The sequence below is a fragment of the Coloeus monedula genome, assembly GCF_965178545.1.
Source record: "Coloeus monedula genome assembly, chromosome: 25".
NCBI lineage: Eukaryota > Metazoa > Chordata > Aves > Passeriformes > Corvidae > Coloeus > Coloeus monedula.
In genome coordinates this window covers 2,891,447-2,906,811 of record NC_138805.1, presented here as the reverse complement: position 1 = coordinate 2,906,811, position 15,365 = coordinate 2,891,447, and positions in this window count along the sequence as shown.

The window sequence follows — 15,365 nt, the reverse complement described above, 5'->3', positions numbered from 1 at the left end:
GGGAATGAGGGGACCGTGGTGCTGCCTGGAAAAGCTGGGGGAAGCAGGGAAAAGGACATCTGTGAGATGCCGGAGGCGTCTCTCCGCCCCGCAGCGTCACTGTCGGAGGCAGGGATGAAGCGGGAGGGATGGAGAGAGCTGCGCTCTGCCCTGGGCAATGCAGGCGAGTTGGGTGACCCCAAACATCCCCGGGCAGCCCCAAAACTCCCCTCCAGTGCCTGGGATGGGTGGGAGCTGCCATTGCCGCTGGGTTTTGGGCCTTGCCTTTTAGTTGGTGTGCGCCCCGTCACTCCACAAATTCCCATTCCCCATCGCCTTGCAAAATGCCTGCGCCGCATATGAAATGGAGGAGATAAAATTGCAGGATCCGAGAATTGGCTGGGCTCTGTGCAATATATAACATACCAGATGGTCCTACAGGATGCCTCTGAAATATCTGTGCAATAGCATTTTAAGAAACTGATATAACTGATCAGGCAGCATATGGAAAAGACTTTCTGTGCTGTGTGAGGGTGCGGTGCCCCCTCTCCCAGCACCTGCTCTCCCTCCCCAAATTAGGGGTGCCACGCAACAATGAGCATCTCCCTTCTTTAATGGGAGATGTTCCCCTCACACATCTGGGACAGGGCCCTGCAGCTGGGAGAGCACCATTCCAGTGTGATTTTCTTTTAAAAAAAGAAATTAAGTTGTTGTCATTAAAGGGCAGAGTGAGAACATGGTGGTTTGGTGGCTTCCTCTCAACAACAACCTCCGGGATGGCCTTTTCCTGGGAGCATCCCAAGGATGGGGCTGTTTGCATGGAGTTTGTGACCACCCAGCCTCCCTCCTGCTACTCTGCTGTAAACAGCATTTTGGTCACGTATTTCCCACCTCCCCGTGCCTTAAGCAGAGCGCAGTGGGTTTGTGGGAGCAGACAGACCCCCAGAATGCACCTGGTGGAAGGGAAGGAGCATCACCCTCATCCCCTGGCAGCAGCACAAGCCCTGGGTCTCCAGCTGGAGTTTTGCCACTGCCCTCCACCCTCTGAGCCGCCCCAGTCCATCCAATTTCGGATGCACCTCATGTGCTCATCTTGCCCGTGGTGTCCCTGGGCTGCCTCTCTCCTCTTGTGCATCCAAAGCCTCTCCTGCCTGTTTGCTGTTCCCTTCTCCTCCTGCTGCCCGTCTGCCTGGCCTCACACGTGGGCTGACCCCTCTGACAAACAGAGAAGACAATATTTCCTCTCCACAAGGCTCAGCTCATATTCTTTAAGGTGCCTCAGGGTCACAGGATGAAAGGCTCCTTGCTGCTTCTGCAATGAGTCCAAGTCGAGCTAAGAATAGATCTATAAACAAGCCAGTAGGAGAGGCTTCCCTGGGGAACCTCTGAGGACTCTCGGAGAATGTCATTGCTGTTGTTGTTGTCACAGGAGATGTGGGCCCTGCCCAGCCCTCGCTCTGCGGGGTGCCTGCCTTTGCCATGTGGGGGATGGCTCTGGGCAAGTCCTCTCCCAACTTTCAGGTTGCTTTTGGTCCCAAGGAGAAGCCACTGGGGTTGGACACCCCAAAGCTGAGGCAGGAGAGGGAATATTGCATCCCCTGGCTGCAGGAGCTGTGGTGGGCCATGCTGCAGGACACAACTGGTGGGCTCTCGTTGGGATCAGGAGTGATGGAACCAATTTCCCTCCCCAACCTGTCTCCCTGGGTGCCCTGGGAGAGGGGTGAGGGCTGGGATGAGCTGCAGGGCTGGGTTTTTTGCCAGCACGTGAGATGCTCTGGCAGGAGGCTCCACGCTCAGTTGCTACCCACGCTCGTGCAGAGAGGTATTTCGAGCTGTCAGTCTGGCGTGCTGTCTGTCTGTCCACCCACCCAGGCATCTATAAAAATCCAGGCTGGATTAAATGTCTGTCAGAGCCCTGCTGCTGAGGCCAGGGCTCCTGATGCAGATCCTTGTCCTGGAACCCCACGTCCAGGCGGAGAGGGCCGGGATTGGAGTGTGAAATGCGCAGCTTAATCCCTGTTTCTGGAGTAATCTACATAAAAGCTGAGAATGGGAATCTCGCAGAAAGCAGACTTCCCTCCTTTGTCTTTCCCGACTCTGTCCTCTGCTATCTTGATGGCTTCTGCTTGGCTGCCGTGTTGCTCTTTAATCTGGAGCCCTCTGTTCTTACCTGAGCTACAGAAGCTTGACGAGGAAAGCCGCTGAACTCAGAGAAAAATGAAAAGGAGCAAAGCTTAAAAAAATGTTTTCTTTCTCTCTCATTCTGAAAAAAAAAGGAGAAGAGAAAACCCAACCCCCAGAAGCGCACAGCCAGTGAGCGATGTCTGGATTCATCCTTGAACCGTCTCCTGCTTATGGATCAGGGATGCATTATTTCTGCCCTGTTTTCTTTCTTTTCCCCCTGCTCTTCACCTGACATTCAGTCATTTTGATCAAAGCCAGGCAAACAAAAAACCTTTTGCTTTCAACCCATTGACTGGGAGAAGGGAATCCTGCTCTGGTCCTGGTGAGAGCATCTTTGGAGGGGATGGGATGGGGAGCCTGGAGCAGTGGGGTGTGAGGGGATGGGGGGTGGCACAGAAGGAGCTTGATGCCTGCGTGGAGATAATGTTTTGTACATGACAACGATGGATAATTGCTGTGATCAAAGGTCTGTGTGAGGGTATCCTGTGTTCCATCGCTCCTGGCGCTGGCCCATCCTCCTGACAGCTGAGGAGGGGAGCAAACTCCCTCACTGCCTTTTCCCACCATCCTCCTTCCCATGAGGATTTCTCCCAGGAGACAGGGTGCTCTGGAGGGTGGTGGTGTTTTGGGGGGTGGCTGGGAGTACCTGGGGGTGTGCAGGGGTCTGGCTCTTCTCAGGAGTGCCCGGAGAGGGCAACGAGCACAATCAAAGTACAAGAAATTCTCTGTAAATGTAAGGAAAGCTGTTCCGGGGAAGCGGTGCTCCAGCCTGGAATAGGTTGTCCAGGGACGCTGTGGGGTCCTGACCGCCTGGTGCTGCCACATTTTCCACTGCTCACAGCACATCTTTGGAGGTGCCTCATCCAGCTTGTGGGGGGTAATGATTCTTGACAGGAATTAGGACCCTGTCCATCTGGCCCTGTTCTGCCATCTAACGAGAGGAGATAAGTGCACTTAACAACACACCAGCTCTTGTTCAGGCCCCTTCTTCCCAAGCCAGAATCAATAGCAGGTCTCTACAGCTTTTAGAGACTTAGATCCCATCTTTTCATCTCTCTCTCACTCATTTTTTCCAAGCAGCATGTGCATGATTTCTCTGTTTTTTTCACGCTGCGGAAATTTTCCCATTCTACCTTTCATCTGCACCCGTGCAGTGCTGGCCCAGCCGGGGCTGCAGCTTTTGCACACCAGATAAGAAATCACCCCGTACCTGGGCTCCCCGATCCCCATCTCCACCTCTCTCCTGGTTAGGAGCTCTCCCACACTCTCATTTATCCTCAAAGTGCTTTACAAAGGCTAATTAATCCCCCCAGCAACCCGCTGGGGGGAGGCGATGCATGGTAGCTGTTTGCCCTCAGCCACTGATGGCGGCACCCTCATTTGTCCCCCGCAGTTCTTCCCTGCTCGCTGGGTGTGCTTGCCCTGGTTTGGAGCAGCAGGACGCTCTCCCCATGGAAGTGTGGCAGGACACTTGGTGTCTGTGTCACGGTGGTTGGTGGCCTGCGTGGAAAGAGCCTGACTGATGGCACTGCAAAGCGGGACCTTCAAGGGGTGAGCAGTGCTGCTTGCTCCATCTCCTCCCGAGCCCCAGCCTGCCTCTCCCTTGGCTTCTCCTGTTCATTTAGTTGCCTTGTCCAGCTAAATTGTTTTGTTTGCCTTCCCCCCGGGGTTGGGGGGATGCTGCTGGCCCACCCTGGGGTAACTCGAAGTATTTGCCCTTGGCGAGGGCTGTGAGGATGAAGAAGCGCTTGGGGAGGATGGTCAGGTGGGTCCTTGGGCTCTCCCTGCAGAGCTTGGGGTGGCTGGTGCTCAATCCATAGAATCAGGGGATGGTTTGGATTGGAAGGGATCTTAAATATAATTTCATTCCAACCCCCTGCTACGGGCAGGGACACTTCCCACTACACCAGGTTGCTCCAAACCCCATCCAGGTTGTTTATTACTGCAGGAGCTCTGAGTTCAGAGAGTCTTTTTAAAAAAAAGAAAAAAAGCGAGGTTGTTTTTTTTTTTTTCCCTCTCCTTGCACGAAATGCAAATCAATAGCTGTTGTATTCACATTCTAACAAGATGTCAAGGAGAAAAGGGTAGCCTTTCATTCAGCAGAGCACACACACACACACACACACACCCCGAGGGAGGGGACAGGAAGGAGGGAGGGGGGCGGGAGGAGGTTGCGGGGGCTGCCTGGGGCGGGCGCTGCGGAGAGGGCACGGGGGTGAAACCCACAGGCACGGCTGCTTTGGGAGGCTTTCTGTTTTCCTGGAGCCCTCTGCTCCTCTTCCTGCCCACCCCAGAGCTCCTGCTCCCCATCCTGCCCACCTCAGCATCCCTTCCATCCCAACCCTTCTGCTCCCCCTCCTGCCCATCCCAACCCTTCCGCACCCCATCCTGAAACTCCCCTGCTTCCCATCCTGCCCGCCCCAGCGCTCCCACTCTGCTCCCCTACCCCTCCAAGGTGAGCAGACACCCGTCAAGGCACCGCTTTACAAAGCCACAGCCCTGCAGAGAGGTGCCCGCCAGTTCCCTGGGACTGGTCCGGGTGGGATGGTCCGTGGGGGTGTGTGCCCAGCCTGCGGGATGGTCCGTGGGGGTGTGTGCCCAGCCTGTGGGATGGTCCGTGGGGGTGTGTGCCCAGCCTGCAGGATGGTCCGTGGGGGTGTGTGCCCAGCCTACAGGATGGTTCGGGTGGGAAGGAGAGTGGAGGTGGCCAGGGATGGTCCTGGGGACATGGAGCAGCAGGGAGCCAGCGCTCTGTGGCAGTGGTGATCTGCGGCATGTGGTGCTACGGGACTCTAGGGATCACCTTTGGCAGCGGGGATCAGCCCAGTGGAGGCTGCTCTGGTGACTGGGCATCGTGATGGAGCATCCGTGGTGGGAGCAGGGGTGCTCCTCATCCGGCTCTCCTGCGCTGCTCTGCCCTCTCTCCCCGGCTGTGCAAGGAGAGGGTGAGGAAACCTCTGCTTCGCTGAAAATGTGTTATTTCCCCCAGAGACTACTCTGGTCCCAGATGTGAATATGCACTGAGACAGCTGGGGAAAAAAAACCTCTGGAAATACACACAAAAATCATGTCTAAATGTGCCCAGAGGAGCAGAATGTCTCCTCTCCGATCAGGGGCTGCCTGTCAAATTTAAATATGCATTTTAGGTTCTCTGCTTGACATAGGAAAGCAAACAACCCCAAATATCCCAGAAAAGCTCCACCAGCTAAATACATATTTATACACCTTTTTATTATGTGTCTTGGAAATCAAACAAATGAAACAGGCCAGTGCCTGCTCGGTCCTGCAGAGCTGGTGAGCAGTGATGGATTTGTTTGGCTGATCAAAGCACATTTGTTCCCATTTTGCAGATGGGAAGGTAGAGGCAGCAAGGTACCAAAGGTGTGCTCCGGGGTCACCCTCAGAGGTGTGTTTGGCAATTCGGGTGCCAGCCTAATTGGCCAAAATATATGCAAAGAGAGCAGCTCGGTGTGTGCTGGATTTGGGTAATAATCACTGCCAGGTGAAGAAAAAAAGCAGCAAATGGGAGAAGTGTGGTGGGAGAAAAAAAAAAAAAAAAGTAAGAATGTGTTGTTTTGAAACTTACCCAAATATAGCTTTTCAACTTAAGGTTTGAAAGCAGAGCAACATGTTTGTTCTGAGTGCATCAAACATTTCTGTTAATTAGAAACGATTTCTTTGTTCATTTCCTTTAGTTCCTCCAGGATAACTTTATTTCTTTTTGTCTTGGGTGGATTCAGAGCTCGCTGTGTGGGTTTTGGAGAATGAGCTGCAGCCACAGGCTTCAGCTGAGCCCCAGAGCAGCTCAGCTTCCCCTGGGGACAGATGTCCCTGTCCTGGGCTGGCCAGGAAGGATGCAGCCACATGCCTGGTAGCCCTGGGAAATCCCAAATGCCTCTTTGCAGCTGTTTTCCCAAAATACTTGTGAAGCAAAGGATAAATTTGCGTGGTGTCATCTGTTGGGGTGTCAGAGGGAAATTCAGGACAGAAATAGCCCTTTCCTCATCCCAGGCTGAGGGAGACACTCTGCTCGCTGGTTTTGGCTCAGTGTGATGATTTAGCTCTTTCAGAGGTCAAACAACCTAACTTTACTCTAATTAAAGGAATTAAATCCTTAGTCATGTTTTCTTTGGCGCTTTCCTGAGGATGCAGGAGGTGGGATGCCTTCAGCAGATAATGTGGGAATATGGTTGAGTTAAAAGCTTTTAAAAACTCGTGGGTTATTCGTGCAGAGTAGAAAATGAAGGAAGATTAATGGCTAAAAGCCAGAGAAAGTTTGTCCTGGCAGCGTGTGCTCGGCTCCCATTCCTCTGTGGGTGAGGATGCCCCTTCCAGAGCACCACGGATGCGGCTTTGTGCACCCAACCCACTATTCCTGCTCCTCCTGGTGCTGCTGGGTATGGAAATCACGCCAGATAAGAGGGATGTGCATGGAGGGGGATGTGGTGGTATCGAGTTGTAGCAAGTTGGTGAGAGAAAAAGGGAAAAAAGACTCGAGGGGAGGGAATGATTTGGGGTTTGTGGCTGGATTTGGATGCCAGGAGCTGAAGGGTTCTGGCCCCAGCTCTGTAGCAGGTTGTGGGAGTTGGTGTTTGTGGATCCATCATCCTTCCGGGATTCCTGCATCCCAGTGCAGAGCATCTCTTAGCCAGGCGCTCCCTGGGATGATGGTTTAATGCAAAAAGGAGTCTCAAGGGAAAAGAATCCAGGAAAATGGTGTGTCCTGGGGATCCAGGGATGGTGAGAGCGTGCCCAGGTGTAGATGAGAACAGAGACTAAGGTGAGGAGCAAGTGAAATGCTGGAATGTGCAGTGTGTGGCCACTGGTGCCAGAAAGCTGTGGTGGGTTAGCTGGAAATCTGAAGCATTGGGCTGAAAGTTCTCTTGGGCTGCCCTGGAACTCAAAAAGAGACCTTTAGCCCTGAGTTAGTAGGGAAAGAGATGGTTTTGAGCAAAACTGAGGGTTTAAATTTGTCCTGAAGCATTAAAAAACTGCTTACAGCCTGTTTTTAACAAAGCTGCAATTAATGAGAAATGAGAAACATCTTTTTGTTTAGAAAATGTCAAAAATAAGTACTATTTCTTTTGGAAACTAACCTTTGCAACCTGTTGTTTTGTTTTCTTTTGGCAATGCAGCAAATTCAAACCCTAACTGGCGAATGCCTTGGTCTGGAGGTGGCTGTGAGAGAGGGACATGGCCGGGGCAGCTGTCCAAGCCCTGTGCTGGGGATGCTCAGAGCTCAGCACGGTGGCAACATGCCAAGGAGGGAGGTCTGGGGGACAGGAGGGAAATTGTGGAGTCCTGAAAGGAAAGGAGAGCCTGAGAACTCCTTGGTATGGGATGGTATTGGGTAGGGGGTCTGCAGGAGCAGGTAGCCCGAGCTCGGTGTCTTTTTGGGGCTCTGTGAGATGCTGAAGGCAAAAAACATGTCTCCAGTTGGGATGCACAGGGAAGATTGCTGCTTGCTTTCAGAGATTTGGTGTGAAAAACACCCACTCATGCTAAAAAGCTTGGATTGCTCCCTGGTTTGCCTCAGCAGTAGGAAAAGCTGCTGCTGCCGCCTTCCCGGCGAGGGGAGCAGAGGGCAGGGCGAGCCAAGGGGCTGAAGCCTGCAGCTGCCCCACCAGCCAGCTCCAGGCTGGGGACGAAAAAATTCCCCTTTGCAGGCGCCTGGTGCACGAGGAGCCGGTGCGAGCGTGCCCGTGTCCGTGCGCGGCTGCTCCCTGCCTCCCGGGGCTGCTCCCTGCCTCCCGGGGCTGCTCCCTCCATCCCGGGGCTGCTCCCTCCATCCCGGGGCTGCTCCCTCCATCCCGGGGCTGCTCCCTCCATCCCGGGGCTGCTCCCTGCATCCCGCGGCTGCTCCCTCCATCCCGGGGCTGCTCCCTCCATCCCGGGGCTGCTCCCTGCCTCCCGGGGCTGCTCCCTGCATCCCGCGGCTGCTCCCTGCCTCCCAGGGCTGCTCCCTCCATCCCGGGGCTCCCTCCATCCCGGGGCTGCTCCCTGCATCCCGGGCACCAGCTGGTGCCGGGAGGGATGCGCGGGGGGTCGATGCCTGCATTTAACTCCCCGGTTGCGGAGCGAAGCCCGCAGAAGAGCGGGTGTGCGTGTGTCAGTCAGCATCCTGAGCCAATGGGTGCCCGGTAGGAGGTCTGCGCTCCCTGTGCACGCACGGAGCCTGGTGCTTCTGCTGCCAGTTGTGTGCGAGAGTGTGTGCGTGTGCAACGGGAGATCAGACACCCTGACTGCCTGTTCCCTTCTCTCTCCAGCTCGCCAACTCCGTCTCCCTTCCTCTGCAAACATTGGATTTAAACCTGCTCAGAATTCAGCGCAGACGAAAAGCAGCGGCGGCAGCAGCAAGCAGCAAGCACAGCAGCCGCTCGCCTACCGCAGCTCCAAGATGTACCATCCTGCCTGCTGGATCGTCTTCACGGCCACCACTGCCCTGCTCTTCATCCCAGGTAGCGCAGAAAGCTTTTTCTCCAGCGGATGGGAGGGCAGGGGCTCGCAGGTGGGAGAGCCGAGCGGGGTCTGCTCGCCGTGGACCCGGGCTCGGCGCACATTGCGCACGAACGCGCACATGCAGGCAGGCAGCGAGTTGCTCTGCAGCGGGGGATTGCCCAGTGCTCCCAGTGAGGGGCTCCGAGAGCTGTGCTGGACCCCCAGGTGGGCACCGAGCCGCCGGTACCTGAGCGGTGCCGGCACCTACAGCCCCCGAGCTGGGGAGGGTCTGTCCCCTCGGGCAACCTCTGCCTCCAAATGATGGGCTCATGCAGTTTTTCCCCTTCAGAGTTGGGCACCTGCTGTGCCCTCCCTCTTTTGAGAGCTGTCTTGCTATTCCCTGCACTCCCCTCATCCGTGCTTCCCCGATTCCTGCCAGGCAAACTCGGTGCGTGCCCCTCGCTCCCTTTTACAAAGTGAAAATGAGCCCCCCGCCTCAATCCAGGCACCTGGGGAGGCCGTGCCGGTGCCGCAACCTCTGTGAACTGAGCGGGTGGCTCCCGAGATGTGGCTTGGCCTCGTCCCCACGGCTTGCCGGGGGGAGATGCTGGGTTTGGATCCAGCGCTGGCTCCGTGCTGATGCTCGCGGGGCAGCGAGTGCTGCATCCACCGAGGGTGGCGGTGGGGGTGGACAGCAGAGCTGAGCGCCGGGGGGAGCAAGTCACCGGCATATTTTTGATGATGATGTGCACTTTTAGCAGCTGGAAAGATTGTCATCCCTGTGCAAGCTGATGGGGACTGGGTGTTGAGGCTCGGATCCGATCTTAACCCAACGTGTGTTTTTCATGACAGCCGGGGAGAATTCTGCTGGGCTCGGGAGGGCAGGGAGAGGCACGGCTGTGATTTCAGCAGCTGCCCATGGTTTAGGGCTTTGCTGTGCAGGGTGGTGTGTGTGGCAAGAGGGTGAGGCTGGCGGCGAGAGGTTACTCGTGTCACAGCTGGTAAACAGCTCTGCCCACAGCAGTGCTGAACATGAGGATTCTCGGGCTAAAACTTGCTTGTGGAGGCTTCTGCCATGGGAGCAGCCACATCCCGGGGTCCTTTGGAGCTGTCACAGTGCAACCTGAGCAGACCAGTGGGTACGAGACCCCCTGGAATGGGCTGGGTACCACTCCGTGGGATGGCAGGAGGCTGGGACGGGCATCAGCCCTGGGGTCAGCGCTACCCCCTGGGCTGAGCTTCAGCTGGCTGGGGAGCAGTGATGGAGAACCCTTGGCAGCAGAGCCTCGAGCTCCTCAGCAACACCAGGAACCAAAATGGTGCATCTGTATTTTAGCACGTGAGCACGAGGGAGCCGTGGCTGTCTGAGCTGCCTGACTTTGTGCACGTTAAGGGGATTTTTTGAAAATAGATCTTGAGCAGGACAGGGCAGGTGTGCGTGGTGTGGGGGGCAGGCGTGCCTCAGCAGGGCTGCGCTGAGTAGAGCGCTGGCTCTTTCACCCTCTTGCTGGATGAGGTTCTGTGGGTTGGAATTGCAAAGAAATGGACGGAGGCAGCCGTGCGGGCCAAATGGGAGGACGTGTGGCACTTGATGGGCTGTCATCGAGATGTCCTTAAGCTGCAGGAGCTGGCAGAGGCCTGACAGGGCACATTTGCTGTTTGCTGGTGTCCTGCTGCAGTTTCCTCAGGATGTGGCTGTTTGGGCCAAGGCCAAGCCAAGGCCTGGGCTGGCTCTGGCCTCTGTGTGTGCCAGGGAAGGAAAAGGCCCCTGCAATTAAGCCTCTAGAAGCTTGGGAGAGGCTTCTTGTTCCACATTTATGCAGTTGTAGCTTTCCCTTCTTACTTCCATGAAGCAGCAATATCTGCTTTGGCTTTGGATGTCCCCTGAGCTAAACCAGCCCAGGGCTTTGCCTGGCTGGGCTCAGCCCTTAATCCATCAATCCAAACCCTTCTGCCTGCATTAGAGGAAGGGAAATACTCTGGGCTTCTTGGTGCTTTGCCTTCCTGCCCTGGATTTGAACGCCTCCAATCCTTTGTATTTGTGCCTGGCTTGCAGAGGTTGGATGTCTTCCCTCTCTGCCCAGCCTGTCCCAGCAGTTATTTCAGTCATGGAACACGAGTCGTGTTGGCAAAGTCATGGATGGCAGAGGGAAGGTGAATGGTCCCTGCTGCCCGTTGGAGCCTCCACCTTCCCAAAGTGGGGTTTTTTTTGAGCTGTTTATTATTTGCAGGCGTAATCCCAAGGGTTTTATACAGGTGACGCTCCCCTGGATATGCAGAGGCTGTTTCTGAAGAGCAAGCTCTTTCCCTTTCCGTTTTTATCCGAATCCTGCGGGAGTTTCACACGGGGTGGTTAAAGTGAGAAGGGAACCTGCTTTTAGAAGGTGTAATTAGAGTGAAGGGAAACATCACAACTTGAAGGCTCCTGCAGAAAATAGCATCGCAAAGTTATTATTAGGCATAATAGCTTATTTGCCAGTTTTTCCTCTTTCTCCTGCTCCCAACCTCTGTCCTTCCCCACTTCTCTTATTTTTGTTAGGAAAGATGCATTTTTCCCATTGGGTCTTGTGTCGTCTCGTTACCAATTTACTCTCATGGAATCTAAAGACACGAAAGGTTAATGCAATAATGAAACCCTGACCCCTCTGGTCATGGAGAGTGTCTTACTCTGCAGCTTTTTATTTCTTTGTAAGACAAGTTTCTATCTAAAATAATTTCGAAGGCTTAATGCTGTTGTCATCTGGAGCCTTGGGGGAGGCAGATTCCTGGACATGGGTTGCTCTCTGAGGTAGGAAGGATGCTTAGGATTTTTAATGAGCCCAGCACCGCAGGATAGGGAGGTGAGTGGGTAATTTAATTGTCAAGCTGTTGGCAAACGCTTTGAGCTGCTGGGCATTGTGGGGGCTGCTGTTTTGAGATGAGGGTGGGCTGTGACGGAGAAGGAATTTGGGGCGGGGGGAACCTATTTGGCTGAGCTGCAGTTACAGGGTGACATCATGGCTCTACAGGTGGCAAAAATCAATGCTCATCAGCCTCTTCAGACATTTATATTGCTTCCTTTGCAGGCTGGGGGAAATTACTTGTCATGGCAGTGGCTCCTTTCAGAGGTCAGAAATGTGGCAGTGCAGGCAGAGATGGACAATCCTGGTTTTCACTGCTCCAGGGCACTGGGTTCAAGGTGAAGCTTGTAGAGCTTGGGGTGTCCCCCTGTGCTTCCCCATCACCCTTGCACCCAGGACCTGCTTTCTGCATCCTCCCAGAGACCCTGTGCGACCTCATCTGTGCTGGGGCAGCCTGGCTTTGGTGGTGGTTGTAAATTCTGTCTAAATTTACAAGGTAGACATTGCAGGAATCAAAAACATCTTCCCATCCCTTCCCTGTTGCAGGAGCGCACTTTTCCCACTGCCTGTGACATGACCGTCACCTCTCTCCAGTGGGGGATGCTGGGCTAGTGGAGGGCTGCTGATCCCTGCAACTAAGCCTGAGAATAAGTACCTGGAGCACATTAGTTCTGCTTTAGTGTCATTTCAATATGAGCAAGAGGGGCTTAAAGGGATTTTCTGTCCTCTCCCAAAGGCTGGGGATAGGTGTGGATAAGGCAGTGCAACCATCAGTCTTCCACGAGCCAGGGAAGCTGCAGAAGATGTCCAAGCAGGATGGGGTGTGAGCCCAAAAACACTGTCTGGTCTTCCTCTGCCTCTCCCTGAGGCCTGGCCTGTAGTTTCCCTGTCAGAGGCTGGTTTCTCCATCCCCTGGCTCCCAGGACAGGGAAAAGGTCGGTGCTGGTCTCTGAGAGGAGGTTTTATTTCTGCTGGGGAGGAGCAGCACTCGCTGTCATTTCCAAACGATGTGGGGAGGGAGTGTGATGGGAAAAGAGGCACACACGACTCTTGCTCTGTGCAAAACCCCCCAGTGCAAGTTCCCAGAACAATTTGCCCTGGGGACTGTGGGTTTCGGGGCTGGTGGCTCTGGCGGCTGCCTTTCAGGATGCCCCAAAGTGCTGAACCTTGCTTTGCGTTTTCCAGCAGCTTCTCTTTGACAGCGTCTCCTTTGTGCATTCCGTGGTTGCAGACGGCCGGGTGGAGGAGCTTTTGCTGGTGCGAATCCCTGTGAAAAACTGAAAAGGGAGAGATGTTTCAAAGGCACCGATGGGAGCTGTGTGCCTTAACTGATGCCTTTGAAAATCTTCTCCAAAGGCTTGAATATTTGGTTATGGTGAATTTTGAGCTGCATAAACAGCTGTGTTCGTATTTTACACTTGAATATGAAATTTGGAGTTTGTGCTTTGCTTGGTAAGAAACCAAAGTTGATGAGTGAGGCTGTCGGGGTACTGCGATGAACCCTGACCGGTTTGGGGGGAGCAGGGTACCCAGGAGGATCCTTCTGCTTCAGTCAGGTGAGGATAGAGGAAAGCTTGCTGGTTTTTATCTGTGATCTCCTTCATGACCCTGGGGTTACCCCCAGCTTTGCAACCCTGCCTTTTCCCCTCCCCAGTTAGGCAAAACTGGGCACTGATCCTGAACCCTTTTTACCTATGAGCATCTCCTGAGACGCTCTCGGCTGCTGGCGTGTGCAGGATGGGGAGTGATTTCAGCTGTCACACTTCTCCTCTTTGTTTAAACTTAAAAATAATAACAGCTTTGCTGCAAATCTCCTTGCCTCCCAGTCATCTTTGCCTAATGAAGGCACGGTACTTATAATTACCAGTGCGGCAACAGCACATAACAGAGTTGGCTTTGACACTTGCTGCTCCGTGGGTGGGTTTTTCCAGGGAGCTCCTCTTCGTTTTATGCTTAGAGGGAAGAAACGCTTCCCTGCCTGCTTCTCCAAAGCTCTGAGATCATGTTTTCACCCTCTAAGGGTCACCAGGCAAGGTGGCTTGTCCGGTGAGGGTGGCAGGGGATGTGTCACCCCGAGCCCAGGTGTTGCGGGGTCTGGCTGGGTGGGAGCTGGGGATTCTCCCTTTAGTCCCAGCTTAGGCTCAGACAGCTGAGGGCAGTGGTTTGGGATGCTCAGGTACTGCAGGGACCTGTCAGTGTCGAGAGCCATCTCCTTGGGAGGAGCTGTTTTTGGGAAGTTGAACCTGTTGCCTGTGCGGCAGAGTCATGTGCGCCAGGGACACGTGTGAGATGAGGCAAGGAAGGGGGAAAAAGAGGAGATATTTTTAGGTTTACTTTTCTGTGAATTCAGCGCTAGTGAAAAGTGCTGGATTGACTGCTCTGGAGACTGAAGTGGGCTGCAAAGTGCAGGGAAGGGGCAGCCCAGGAAAGCTTCCCTGTGAGCTCTGTACTTCAGGATGGGATGCTGGGACTGGGACCTCAGCAGCTCAGACTGCCTGGACAGCAAAGCCAAGGGGGATGTCTGCAGTGTTGAGCAGAGCTGGTGCACTGGTGGGGTTTTCCAGAGGTTAAGGGGTTCCCAGGAGAGCAGCTGGGGTTACCCATGCTTCACGTGGCTTTGTCCTGTGTGGCTCACCCCATGGGTTGCTCCTCCTGGCTCCTCAGCCACACGAGGACCAGCTGACCCTGCAGCAGGAGGGCTTGGGCTTCCATCTGGAACCGGCCTTTCCACTAACCAAACTTCCCAGGCATGCGTATTCCCATGCTCCTTGCAGAGGATGGAAGAAGAGGTCTTCACGCGGGGCTTTGGCCCTCAGAGCAGCTCCAAACTGGTGAGACTGGGCTGAGCCAGGCTGTTCCCCACGTCTTTTCTGAGCAGTGTCCCCCTGCTGTCCCTTTGCCAGCCCTTTGCCTCCTCTCTCCCAACTCTTTACTTCTGGCTTTTGTTTCCTGGACTTGTTGCTATGCATGCAGCATGTGGAAGGAGCTCCAGCAAATATAGGCCACACTTTGATTGTTCAGCAGGCTGGAAAATGATGATTATAATTTTTGACAGAAGGGAAGGAGGGGGAAGGAGATCTCTGGGCTTTCAAATCTGCTCTGTCATAAGCAGGATCTTGCAAGGGCCCTCTGATGACTTCTCCCGCCCCAAAGGAAATGGCGTTTGCATAGCAAGAGGGGGCTAGAGGAAAAATTCCTCTCTTCACAAGGACAAAGCAGCACTTCTTTCACCAAGCCTTCCACCTCCCGTGGCAGTCCTGTCACACCACATCAGCCAAGTGCAGTTGGTGTTGGCCGGTAATTGACTGGGAAGCATCCAAGAGAAACCTGGATGCTGCTTAAAGAATCCTCCTTCCTGCGAGAGCAGCACGCGGGGTGCATCCCTCGGGATGCAGAGGTGCTGGCAGAGCAGTGCCCGCAGAGCCAGCCCCGGGGGATGTGGGCGTTGAGGTCCTTAAAGACAACCTGGAACAGTCTGGAAGCCCCAAAGACTCCATAGACTGGGACCCCACAGACTTGTGTCAAAGAGGCAGCTCCGTTTGGGGCCACACCAGCAGTGAACTTGTCTCATCACATTCCTGGGTGGCAACAGAGCTCGTGGAGACCTTGGCTGCTCCCACTGTGCCCCTCCCTTACTCACCGCTCCCTTGGCATCGGCTGCGCAGTCCTCGCCGGATCTCCGCATTTATTTATTTCATTTAATGGCATTGGCTAATTTCCACTTCAATTTTTTTTTCTTTTTGTTGTTTATTTTAATGCGATCACTTCTAATGAGGCTAATGACATTTAGTCTCTGTGGCGGTGCATTTTAATTTGGTCACCGAAATGTCAGCGCACGGCAGCCTCCTCCTATCTCCCCGTGACAAAAGGCACCTCAGACAAAGGGGCTCTGTCCCCGGCCGTCCCTCGCCCTCCTTATCTCCT